The sequence below is a fragment of the Triticum urartu genome, chromosome 2A (genome assembly GCF_056163025.1).
Source record: "Triticum urartu cultivar PI428250 chromosome 2A, HENAU_Tu73, whole genome shotgun sequence".
NCBI classification, from domain to species: domain Eukaryota; kingdom Viridiplantae; phylum Streptophyta; class Magnoliopsida; order Poales; family Poaceae; genus Triticum; species Triticum urartu.
The window spans coordinates 514,221,789-514,235,887 of record NC_141874.1 but is presented as its reverse complement, the minus strand read 5'-3'; positions in this window follow the sequence as shown (position 1 = coordinate 514,235,887).

The following is a 14,099-nucleotide window of genomic DNA, read 5'->3' as shown; positions in this document are numbered from 1 at the left end:
TGAACAGTAGCTCATGGAGGCTGGAGGGGGTCAACGGTGGAGATGAACAGTATCCCGTGGAGTCCTGTTTTGTGATACGCCACACCCCTCCCGATGAACAGGACCCCCGTTTCGACCGTAGCGCTCCAACACAAGTCCTTTTCATCCGTTTTGCGGTACGCCACACCCCTCCCGATCAACAGGACCCCCGTTTTGACCGTAGGAGGTCCGTTTCCTCCGTTTTGCGGTACGCCAGACCCCTTCCGATGAACAGGATCCCGTTTCGAACGTGGCCAGTCAAACACAAGGCCGTTTTCTCCGTTTTGCGGTACGCCAGGCCTCATTTCCATCGCCTGTTTCATCCAAGCCCGCCCGATGAACACGACCACGCATTCCGTTCCGACCCAGCCGGTTGGCTCCCACGCGTTCCGTTGCCTCCCCATGAACACGGCGCATTTCGTTGCCTCCCCATGAACACGACGCATTCCGTTGCCTCCCCATGAACACGACGACGACGCTGTTTCTCCGTTCCGACCCAGCCATGTGCACGAGCACTGGCCGTACGTATGCGCGAGTAGGCGTTCGAGACCCCGCCCGTATGTACACATACGTGGCCGTATTTTCTTTCTTGCACCCTGGCCGCTGTACGTACGTGTACATGCTACGTGCACGCCTCTACTATGACACGTGCGCGCCTCTACTACGACACGTGCGCGCCTCTACATCGACCAGTATGTACGTACACGTTCGCGACCAGAATGACAATGCTACATACGCTTCGACCAAGTGGGTCCCGACTGTCAGGCACTTCCTTGCCTGCGAAGATGTAGCTGGTGGGTCCCAGCAGTCAGGGGGCGAATTGTTTTTTTTGTTGCCCGGACGCACTTCCTTGCGTGCGAAGATGTAGCTGGTGGGTCCAGCAGTCAGGGGAAACATTTTTTTTCGCGAAATACAGTGGCCCGTCCGATGGGTCCCAGCTGTCAGGTGGAGGAATCATTATTTTCCGCGTAATAAGGAGGCACTTCCTTGCTGCGACCGTGGACCCAGCTGTCAGCCTCTCCACATACAGTCCACGTCCGATGGAAGTCGTTCCTTGACCACGTTGACCACGCCGCGCCGAGAGCACCAGGGCGGTGGACGACGGCGAGGCCTAGGAAGGGGACGACACGGAGGCAGGGAAGACTCGGCAGTTGTTTCCCACGCAAAGGGGAGTATGACTGTACGAGGGTTTACTGGTTCGTCTACAGTCGCCGGAGAATAACAATAGGTGTGGGTGAGTAGAGGGATGGCTAGGCCAGCGATGGGAGTACAGTTGGGCGGTGAGGCCTGCGCGGCAGCACAGCCGCCCGCGAGGAGGAGGGAGCAGGCAATCCCACCGGCGCTTGTTTGAGCGGTTGGAGCAGGAAGAGCAGAGATTGAAAAAGCACGACGGCCGTTGGATGGACATCCAACAGTCAGTGCTTGTGCGTCAACCTTTTTTTAGGAAAGCCTCAAATCTGTGGAAAACAACATACAACCCATCTGCCATTATTTCTAATAATTTATAGCCCATTTGCTAATTCTTAAGGTTTTTTTGAAGCCCATATTCTTTTTGTTAGCATTACAACCCATATTGTGGCAACGGTTAAAAAATTATACGAAATTTTGCATATTTCGGTGCGGTCCGAACTGTTTTTAATCCCAAAATTTCGACTCACATTCAAACTGATTTTAAAAATAAATGTATATCAATATAAAATCCAACAAATTCTCCACGCATAAAAAGTAATGTAATTTAAAATCTTGAAATGAAAAAAAGATATTTAAAACTAATTGCTGGTTTGATGTGTTTTAAAAATGTACAACCCATTTCTCATTACTGATGGGCCATTTTCTCGGCCAGCCGAATGAAAGCTCTCCTCGTCTTGAAAGATTTGCAGCCCAAAAGGCCTAACAAAGCGACTTACTTGGCAAATCACAAAAAAACTGGGCTGTGGCCATGGACCCAGCTGTCAGCCTCTCCACGTACAGTACTCTTCCGATGGAAGTCGTTCCTTGACCACGTTGATCACGCCGCGCGGAGAGCACCACGACGGTGGACGACGGCGAGGCCTAGGAAAGGGATGACGCGACAGTGGAAGCCCGCACGGAGAGGACTACGAGGGTTCACTGGTTCGATTGCGGTGTGAGGCTGCCATCGCTGCAGGGCCTGGCCAGGGGTGGGAATAGTAGGGGGCGGTGAGGCCTCTGCGGCAGCACAGCCGGCCACGGGAGGCAGGAGCATGCGGCACGATCAGCGCTACTTTGGGCGGCTGGAGCAAGAAGACTAGAGGTTGAAGAAGCACTACGGCCGTTAGATGGGCATCGTACGGTCACTGGAGCTAGAATCATTCATATTGACTAAGTTGACAAAGCCCTTCGTCCCCGTCAACTTAGTAGGCCCACAAGTCAGCCTCCCAGCAAGGTGGGTCCCAGCTAGCCGGGGGAGTATTCATCTTTTTGTGCATAATAAGGAGGCACTTCTGGTGGGACCGAGCTGACAGCGGGGGAAACGTTTTTTCGCGAAATACGCTGGCCCGTCCGGTGGGTCCCAGCAGTCAGGGGGAAACGATTTTTTTCGCAAAATACTGGTGGCCCGTCCGGTGGGTCCCTGCTGTCAGGTGGTGGAATCATTATTTTCCGCGTAATAAGGAGGCACTTCCTTGCTGCCGCCATGGACCCAGCTGTCAGCCTCTCCACGTACAGTCCACGTCCGGTTGGAGTCGTTCCTTGACCACGTTGAGCACGCCGCACCGAGAGCACCAGGGCGGTGGACGACGGCGAGGCCTAGGAAGGGGGCGACGCGGAGCCGGTGAAGACGCGGAAGTGGATGCCCATGCGTAGAGGAGTATGAGGGTTCACTCGTTTGGCTGCGGTGTGAGGCTGCCGTCGCCGCAGGGCCTGGCCAGCGGTGGGAATAGTAGGGGGCGGTGAGGCCTCCGCGGCAGCACAGCCGGCCACGGGAGGCAGGAGCAAGCGGCACGACCGGCGCTGCTTTGGGCGGCTGGAGCAAGAAGACCAGAGGTTGAAGAAGCACTACGGCCGTTGGATGGACATCGTACAGTCACTGCAGCTAGAATCATTTATATTGACTAAGTTGACAAAGCCCTTGGTACGTCAACTTAGTAGGCCCACAGGTCAGCTTCCGAAATGGTGCGCCCCCGATGTCAGGAGGAGGAATCATTTTTTGGGCGGGTGAAGCTAGAATATCCGAGATTGAAGAAGAAGCACGGCATCCGTTGAATGGACATCCAACGGCCACTGCTGCTAGAACCGTGTGTTGACTATAAGTTGACAAAGCCTTGCATACGCGTCAACTCTGTTTTTTTGGGACGCGTCAATTTAGTAAGGCCAGAAGTGTGTGGGAGAGAACTTATAGCCTATTTGAGATTTGTAAGAATGTGTAACCCATTTTTGAATTCTAATGGAATTTACTACAGCCAATTACAGTTTGTTAAAAGTACAACCCATTTCAACCAACCGTTCAAAACAGAATTCAATAAAATTTCCCACATTTTGATGGGATCCGAAATATTTTTATCCCGAAATTTCTAGTCAGATTGAATGCAATTTCAATATAAATTTATATTACGTAAAAATCCAACGAAACATTGCGCTCGCAACAATTAATGAAATTAAAATTTTCAATATTCAAAAATAATATTTTATAAAGTAATCACGTGTTTGGTGCATTTTTTTATAGTTACTACCTAGTTTTTATAATTACATCCCATTTATTATTTCTTAAAGCCCATTTTCTTGTTAAGCCTAATGCATCCCTTCTAGGAAAGATTTGCAGCCCAGCGGGGCGGAGAATAACAACTTGACCTTGCCTGGGTATTCCTAAAAAAGTATAGCTGGGCTAGCCATTTTCAGCTTGAAAAAAATTAATATCTGGGCTGGGTATCTGGCATGGGCTAGACGGGCCACAGCCCACCCAGTTAATACCTGCAGCGATGTTTTCGTTGTTGTTTAGAGGAGAAGAATTAATATCTGGGCTAAACATCGAAAAACTCTGCAGTGCTCACACCTCAAAAACACAAATACTGCTCGAGCTGCTTGGTCCTAGCTGTCGGCCGCTTCTTCTGCAATTCTCTCGTTTATTGACTACTACATAGGTTGACAATGGTGTGGGACCGTGATGTCAGGAAACCAGGGGGAAGCAAAATAAATTACTCCAGCGAGCGCTTCCACCTCTGCCTCGTTGTCTCCCGTGGAAACCCTTTTCCTCCCTTTTTTTGCTCGGGCAAGGACCAATGCATGCAGCACGTCCATGCGGTTATTAGGCAAGAAATAAAAGCGCTTGCATGCTATGAATTACGATGACCTGCATGGGTAGCTAATAAGGCATCCTCTTAACTGCTGTGATTAAATGTTGTGTTTAGAAGAGAGAAATATTCTTCTTTTCCACCAATCTGCTTGCACCTAGGTCGTGATGCACCTTCTAATACGACTTATTCACCTAGACGAATGGAGTATAGTTTTACACACACACACACACACACACACACACATATAGGGTCGCGCTATTCGTCACCCTGGGTGAGGAATAGTTATTCTTCACCCCCCTTTATTTTACCATCAGTGCACCGTTATTTTTGCGTTCCGTAAATTTTGTCTTATTTCTGACGCAAAAAGAGACCGTAAGAAAATATATAATCACCGTAAAAAATATTTTATGTTATGTAAAATTACAAACGTAAAAACATAGTCTAAAATACACATAAACTGTAAATTTTCTTGTCTTATGACCTATATTTTTATTTTCTTATGTCAATTTTTACGTAGTGAATCAATAGGAATGTAACTATTTGAATTCCAAACGTAATTTAATTATAAAATGATCAGAGGAATAATTTATTCTGCACCCTGGGTGATGAATAGTAACACTATATATATATATATATAATAAGGAGGCACTTGCGTACGTGAGGCTATGGACCTGGTGGGTCCCCATTGTCATCCTCTCCAAGTAAAGTCATCTCCTCGCCCGCGCGCGCTTTTCGCCCGAAATAGTCAGCGCCGCCCGCCCCGCTTCCCGGTGCAGGCGATTGCTCCGCCTTCAAACGACACAAGTGCCGTCCGTCCGTTCATCTGCCGCCCACATTAATGATACACGGTTGCCGAGGCGGCTACTCCGGCGCCACATGTCCCCCCCCGCCCGCCCACCATTGCTATATAAAATGCTGCGCCGGCCATAGCCGCAGTCATTCGCATCCGTTTCCTTTCTCCTGTCCACACCACTACTGCCCACCATGGCTTCCTCGCGCTCCAGCGCTCTTCGGGACGGGCGGACGACGGACCACAAGGAGATGGCAGCCATTGCTGCCGACCGGCTGGCCGGCAGGCAGCCGGAGGACGACGACGTCCCAATGGAGAACATGGTAGTCGACGATCCGGCGCCAACCCCCTCCTCCGCGCCATCCTCGACGGTGCATTGCACCATGACCATCGACGAGGCCCGTGCCCAATATATGGACAGTGTGAGGCAGATGCGTCAGGAGCAGTTCCGGGAGGCGCAGACCGACGCCGCCTACAACCACCATCTCCTCCAAAAGCACCTGCAGGCGGAGGAGCAGATCGCCGCGGAGCGGGCGGAGCAGGAGGCGCTGCTCGACTCGTACCGCTCCGCCCGCAAGGGCCGCCTCAAGCGCTGGCGGTACCGCATGCGGGTGGTGGAGGCTGCGGTCGACTACAAAGAGGCTAGCAAAGAGGGCGATGAAGCGGGCAAGGCGCTGTTTGGCGCGACCGAGGACGAGGTAGAGGACAATGCCGGCTCCGACGAGTCCCCGCTCCGCTGGCGTCGATGAGGCCCTGCTCCGCCGAGGCCCCGCGGCGCCAACAACGAGGCAGAGGACACCGCCGGCTCTGCCGAGGCCCCGCCCTGCCAACAACGAGGTAGAGGACATCACCGGCTCAGCCGAGGCCCCACCCTGCCGACAACGCGGGGGAGGATTTCCACCGCTCTGCTGAGGCACCACCCGCCGGCAACGAGACAGAGGACATCGCCGGCTCCGCCGAGGCCCCGCCCCGCTGCCAACGAGGCCACGCCACACAGAAAACGAGGAAGAGTAGAACACGGTAGGTCGCCGCCGCTTGGGTCCAAGTAAGGCCACCGCTGCTACCCTCCTATTGAAGCCAAGCTAGGCGGGTTGACCATTGATGGCCGGTTAGCTTCTTGGCGGCGACGTGGAGTCGGGGAGTTCTGCTGGAGAATAACACTGCTTCTACTTAACTGCTGGTGCAGTTGGCTGACTGACACGTGGGCCCAACAGGCCATATGTCAGTTACGCAACTGCACCCGCAGTTAAGTCACCGAAGCTTCTGTTCGGCTCAGAGGGACACAGGTGGGTAGCTTCGGTTAATTAATTATACCTCCAACGCCCCCCTTTTAGTTGAAGAATGTATGAAATGTAATGAAATCTGGCATGTTTATATGAAATCCAACCGTGTATGAATGAATTTATTTCGATTAGTTCGAATTCCTGTATCACTGGCATTGGATGAACATGCAAAACAATACGTACTAGCATTATTCCTAGGGTGATCACCTCGTTTGTAGCAGTTTCACATGTACTCCCTCTAGTCCTTTCTAGTTTGCATACAAGTTTTGTCTGCAGTCAAAGTATCTCTACTTTGACCAATCTTATACAAAAAAGTATGCACTTTCACAATGTGCGAAGTAAAAAGGTACAAAAGGAGTACAAAGAGTTTGAGCAGCTTTTTAGCGTTTCTATACATTGCAATCAAACACACAGGCCTAGCAATTCATAGAGAACATTCAAAACAATCGATGATTATGCATCTCAGCGATTCACATGTCAGAGGCAATAGTTACTTCACAACTAAAGAATAAAGAAAAAATTGATCGACGCTGCTGACAGCAAAGGGTGTCCCATTCGAAAATATCAAACGCATGTCTTGCTAAAATCAATGAGCAAAATTTGACAAGGTTGTCCCATTCCAAAATATCAAATGCCTACGATTGTGGAATGGGCAGGGTTTGCCATTAGTTCGGACATTGACATGGCACCTCGTGCTAAATAAACCGGCTGTTCTTTTTGTGCAGTTCCACCAAAATCAACCAAATCCGCGCGTAGCTTGTATGATTTCTCCCTTATATGTCGCAACGCCTTGAACTTATCGGCACCTCCTTTCTTGTGGTGGAAATGAATGATTCGATGTATTCATGAACATTTTGTGCAGTTCCCATTGAAATCAAGCCGAGCACCCCTGTTTGCACAAATACAAAAAAGTGATTAGTATAGAGCAAACTGTACTATGAATTGACAGTTTCAACAGGCACATACATGGTCCATGTAGAGCACACTTTTAGAAAAATGGAACTCACCAGAAAGAGTCCTAGAACAACATTGTACTTGCGCATCACAACAAAAAATGGAGATTTTGTCAGTCCTTTTGAGCTGAAGTTAGTTTGGTCTTGTGGGGAGTAATGTAGCCATCCTTCAACTGCTCCTTCTGATGATAAGATAGACAGGGCTTCTTCATGCTGGCATAATCGGAACTAGTCACTTCACGTACTCCATATTCTTCTTCAGAGGAAGATGATCCTGTTGTGCAAAGACAAGAGGACTACTAAATGCTAGCATCTCTGTTTGCTCGAAAAAAGGAAAGGAAATATTTAAAACAGCACAGATGAAGCACTTCTCAAGGACAATACCACTTTTTCATGACAGTATCTAAACAGTAGCACAACACCAATAGAGATGACAAAGCTCAATCATATGGATGAAATCAGTGGGCGAGTACCAACCTTTGTCAGGAGGCTTATTGTGTAGAGCATATAGATGAAGCAATTCTCCGGAACCATCTGTTGCTATCTACGGTGGTGGCCATGCTTAATATATACTCCTCGATTAGTTTAATGTTTCCAACATCTTCTTGTGCAGTTCCACTAAAATATATGGTATCTTCAAAGAAGATCCCTGTTTGCACAAGTAGAGATAATTACATATTACATTAAGAGTGCATCAAATCAGTGGCAAAATAATTGCTCGTTCCAGCCATAGCAATAAATTAGGATGCAAAACTATATCATTACTTATGTCATCACAGTTCTAGTGCTTCATTACAGCACCGGGAGTTGATTTTTGTTTTTCTTCCCCTTGTTCTTCCCCTTCATCACTTGGTTCAATAACAAAAAAGCTTCGCCTTCAATGTAAGATTTGGCATGTCAATTAGGGAGCACAAGTATAGTACTAAACTTAATTTTCTAATGAAAGTGGCAAAATACAGGCCAGCAGTTGTGAAATATCCTTATCTTACCTCAATGGGATATTACGGTGCACATACAGATTGGAAATCTTGTCTCCATTTGTGCAGTTCACTAAAATCAAGTAACATTATCGTACAAGTAGCACAACATATGAATGCACACTGCAGAATCATGTGAAAGAAGGCTAGTACTGACCTCTCATGATGCGGAATTCAAACAACTCACAAGAAGAAGATTTGAACCAAATTCGCCTTAACGGATAGGAAGTAAGATCCCCTCTTGTGCAGTTCCACTAAGATCAAGCAATCAAGCAACGTTGTCGATGTGACATTTTGGTTGAACTGCACAAAACACTCTTAAAACAAAAGTGTTTTGTGCAGTGCAACAAAAGGTCACAATGGCAACGAGGTGAAGCAGATAACCCTATTTACACGGAGGTGCAAAGGAAACAATTAGTGGTCAATAACGGTGGATGACACAGAAGCCAACAAAAAGAAGCATCTACCTTATCTAAATGGGAAAGAAAGCAAGACAGTAGCATTTCTCAAACGGTGGCATTGATTAATATTAACATAGAGATTATATTAACAATAAAATTCGTTAAACATGTAATTTGCTTTTAACTGTGGCATTGCATCAATTTTCCAGCGACATTATTAGAGGGTGTTTGTTTACAGGGACATTTTGGTGTAGGGACTAAATAAACTCCGTGTCAGTCCCATCTAAACCAAAGAGGAGGGACTTTTAGGGACTAAAAGTGGGCATTTGGGACTAAAGAAAGAAGACCCCGAGGGAGTCTTTTTGGGACTTTTTCCAACAGTTGCCCCTGCCATGCATCGCACCTTGTCTCTATTAGTTCATTACTAGGGGTAACATGGTCTTTTAGCATGTCATTTAATAACCTCTAGTCCATGTTTAGTCCCTGGAACCCAGCAGGTAGGGACTAGGGAGTTTTTAACCAAACAGGGCCTTAGATTAACAACAGCTAATGAGTTTCATGGGACAGAGGACGCACCAACACCATGTGCATCTACCAATGTACTATGGTCATGCACAGTCTGTTGCAACAAAGAACAAACAACCAAGGAGCATATTTGTGTTGGTCCCAGTTTTGTTATCTTTAGATGCCTTTCCCTATGTGAGCGCAGCAAATCTAGTCCTGCTCAAACTCTACAGCCTTGTCACTTCCTTTCCTTTTTGAACTAGTACTTTCGCCCCTTCCTTTCCTCTTTGAACCACGTCCTAGATTTATGCGATACAACTTTCCCCCATTCCTTTCCTCTTTGAACCACGTCCTAGATTAATGCTATACAACTTTCCCTTCCCGACGGACGGATCCTGCCGGCTCTTTGAGCAGCAGTGAGGGGAGAGAGAGGCCAACGAAGTCTTGTTTAGATCTGGAGAAGGCGAGAGAGTGTGAAGAGAGCAACTACAAGCACTGAGGCTCCAGCGGGAGAGGGCGAGAGAGTGTGAAGAGAGCAACTACAAGCGCTGAGGCTGTAGCATGTATATATATATATATATACTGGAGAGAGAGTGTGAAGCGTGCAAACCCTAGAAAACATTTTGACCAGTCAAAGAATCCTCCTGGCACAAATTGTGCTCAAGTGTAGTTATCGAACCCGAGACCTCAAGTTTGATGAGCGAACAGGCTAACCAGCTACACAACCCTCCCGTTATGTTAAACGAGAGGGAAATAACCTTTTATACATTCCTACATTTGTGTGACAAGCATGCCGTGTTTTTTTGTGTGTGTGGGAGTCATTGGGATTTCAATCATAATCGTGTCATGTGGCTTTGGTGGTAAGACTATCCACAGTGGTGCAAAAATAATGCAGCCTTAGTCACCTTACCTCTCTCCACGTAGTACGTTGGGTCCCACCAGTCAGAGGATGAAACAAACAAATTAATAAGAAAAATTAAAAGCGCCAGCGGTGTATCTTACCTCACACATCTCGCTACTGCTCAGGAACACTGTCCAATTGATCCCTCTATTCGCTCACGTACTATTTTAAGTGAATCCTTATTATAACATGCACACAAATTTTGGGCACTTGTATTCGACTTAAGTTAGTGTGCCACCGTATCTCGTATACTTACTACTCCCTCCGTCTAGGTGTAATAAGTCATGTTAGAAGGTGCAACGGGACCAAGGTGCGTGCGTGTGCATGCGCGCGCGCACGCGCGTGTGTGTGTTTAACACCATGTGTGTGTTAGAGAGAGCGACAGATCGACCTACTCCTACAGAGAGATGTTGTGTAGTGTACGATTTTAGCCGCGAGAGTCGGTGCATCCTCTCGTTTCCGGGCATGTCCGGTAGGGACATGCGGACAGCTGCCACGCCCGCTCCTGACAAGCCTGGCCCACCCAAAGCCCCTCCATCTCCCGCGTGCACTTCCCGCCCGAAACGGTAAGCGCCACTCCAAAGAATCAGTGCCGCATTCATGCCCGGGCAGAGCGGACGCGACCTCTCACTGGCGCAAGAGTGATGGTTGATTCATCCGTCCAACTTACTGCTGGGTCTATGTGATTTGACGGCTCATTGGTCTTTATTACTGAGGTGGTAGGACTGCTGGATGTCCCACGCTTTCGGCGAAAGGAGGTATACTACTACTAGATTACAATTTTCTCCATTCTTACAGCGGAGGCATGCAAGAGTAGTGAAAACACGCAGGCTCAGTGATTACATGGCCCACCTCACACTATCACCGTGTGACACCTAACTCTTTACATAGTACACCCTCCGTTCCTAAATATTACTAGATGAGTCCCCGCGCATTGGCGCGGAACAGCGGTATATCTCTCTGCGCAAAATTATCGATTTCATAGAACAAAAAAACTCTATAACCGCATGACAAATGTGGTAGCCAAACTAAATAAACTCCCATCATCATTTAGATCATCCCACGTAAGGAAAAAAGATCAGCCAACTCCTACTGCATAATGGGATTATATTTTTCTTTTATGACATGTTAATGGGACTTAAAAGCTCACTTACATGCATGCTACCGGTGCATTATTGCATGCAAACATGTTGATGTGATTTAGAACCTACTCACATGCATGTGGCGCGGTATTTCTGCATGCTTGCACGTGGCTTAGTGCGGAGCCTCTCAACGTCAAGATCAGACGGCTATTATGGACTGATTTACTTCATCTAACGGCTACATCAATTTTGATGACGTGGCTCAAGGAGAGGATAGAGAATTCCTAGTAGTGGGGGCTAGCTATTACTAGTAGATATAAGTCTTTGTAGAGATTCCACTACATATGAAACAAAATGAATGAATCTACACTTAAAATGCATCTATATACATCCGCATGTGGTTCATGGTGAAATCTCTACAAAGACTTATATTTAGGAACGGATGAAGTACTAGTATAGTATGTACTGTAATTTATCAGCGAGATAAATTTGTATAATGCTATGAAGCTTCCAGCTTCTGTTACATGTATCTTGCGTCCAAGGTTGCCCGTTGCAACATTTCATCAAATACAAAGGAGACTAACATGCATGCTATTGCATCTCAATGATTGACAGATCATAGCAAATATGTACTCCCTCCGTTCCAAAATAAGTTTCTCAACTTTGTGCAAACTTTAGTATAAAGTTGTACTACTACTAAAGTTGACACTTATTTTGGAACAAAGGCAGCTAAAGAAAAACACGATCCATGCAGTCCCTAGCCCTTGAACCGTGAACCCTGACCAGGATTCAATTTGCTGGCAACATTCGAGCTTCCTAATAAATGAAGTTTGCAACCTTTTGACCATTGGATCATTTTGTGCAGTTTCACCAAAATCGAGATGAGCATCCCTGCGGCAAAGAAATTGAACAAGTGTGATTAGAATAAGATTACTGGGACTAGTTGATGAGACATAAACTCATCACAAATACAGTACGTAGAAGCCAGTAGAGGTATGTGCGGGGCAAAGAAGAAGAGAAATATCCACAGGGAGTGATGTGGGCAGCTGGAGTAGTGGTGCAAGCCGGCTGTAAAGGGAGTTGTACCTGAGGGACATAGCTCAACCTTGAGGAGGGCGGCGGGAGGCGGCAACTGCCCACGTCGCGACAGTGAGCAAGGGACGAAGGCAACCTCACCGGATTTGTGAGAGAGAACGGCGGGGACCCCTGATCGGGACGTGCCGACAGTGGGTTTTCGCCGTCGGTGACGGCCACCGCATCTACACTAAGCATCCACCCCTTCCCCAAGTGGACATGATCCGCCGGGATGTTAGAGATGTGGCCACAACCGTTTTGTGCGAGAGAGTGTGAAGAGAGCAACCCCAGCAAGCAACCGTGTAGGCTGGCCCGTCCTGACTATGTATATAGTGGAGCGGTTTCCTTTTCTCTCCATATGAACCTATCATATTGCGTACGTGCCACTAAAGAAAAAACTTTATTTATAAATGACGCGGCACCTACTACTCGTTCTCCTATAACCTTGCGCTTGGCATCTCCAAAATATTAACCTTGCGATTGGCTCTTCGCCTCTTCGTGAAGTCGAGCAATAATGGTAGTGCAATATATATCGTTCTGGCTATATGAGACCGAATGAATTGCTGCACGTCCACCACGTGGGTGAGGGTCGAGGGGCGAGGGAGAGTGCTACATATGGAGCAAAATGAGTGAATCTACACTCTAAAATACGTCTATATACATCAGTGTTTGGAGTATGTACTAGTAGTTCATATTGAAATCTACTAAAGGACATATATATTCCAAACAATATGATATAATCTCTATAACCAAGGTAGTAGGGACGAGGATTAAACGGAGGGAGTAGTAAATTTTTCTCCTCGTCCCGCGAGCCACCGCGCGCATGGGCGAGGGAGCGGGCGTAAGGCGTAGTAAGCAAGGTTCACCTCATCCTGCGAGCCACCGTGCCCGTGGGCGGGGGAGACGGCATACTAAGCAAGCTTCTCCTCGTTCTGCGAGTTGACGGGACACATCAAAAGTACTCCAGTGTATAGAGCCTTGTCTCTAAGGTAGGCCCCACATGGTTTGCCTCTTTTTTAAACATAACACGTCAAGTCACAATTTGTTTGTTCACCCGTGGTAGACGATCCTCCCTCCACCAAGTGGACAACCAGTGCACGTGCCAAATTACCACATGGGCTGCCTTTTTCGTACAGAAATGAGCTCCACCGTGTACCCGCGCGGGTGTGGTTGGGAAAGAGACGGGAGTACGTGCACCGTGCATGCACCTCTTCTCTTCGTGCACGTCCCCCACCTACGTGGGTGTGTGAGAGATACAAACCACGTTCGTGAGTGTTTTTTGTTTTGGGGTGGGGGGTGGGGTGGGGGGTTGATTTCGTGAATTATTTGTGGGAATATGTATCGATGACATCTCAAACAAAATTTTGCATGCAATGTGTGTGAAATGGAGGCCTATTCATATCATACATAGAGGGTCGGGCAATCCATGAGAAGAGAGGGAGGGGTCATAGCTATCGATAGAGTCGAAGAGAGGATCAAGTGGGTGGGTGCGAGATCGATGAAGAGAGCCATCAAAATTGTGTGTGTTTACAAGTCAAAGATATAGGGCGACTGGCCTACCGGAACGTTAGAGGGCACACGTCAAGTTTGTGTGTGGCAGGGAGACATGACTAGAGCGCTCGATGTATCGGTGTGTGTGGGGGGAGGGGGTGGTGGGAGGGGTAGGCAGATGCCTAACTATAGAGGTAGAACGAATCGTATATGTGTTGAGAAGGAGAGACCCAGCTATGTCTTGAGGGAGATTGGTCGACATCCATACATAACTAAAGGACGGGAAATATGATGGGAGAGAGAGAGAGGAGAGAGAGAGGGAGGGAGAGGGGTAGAGTGATGGATGGGTGATGGAGTTGCTTCTCGAAGATGGTG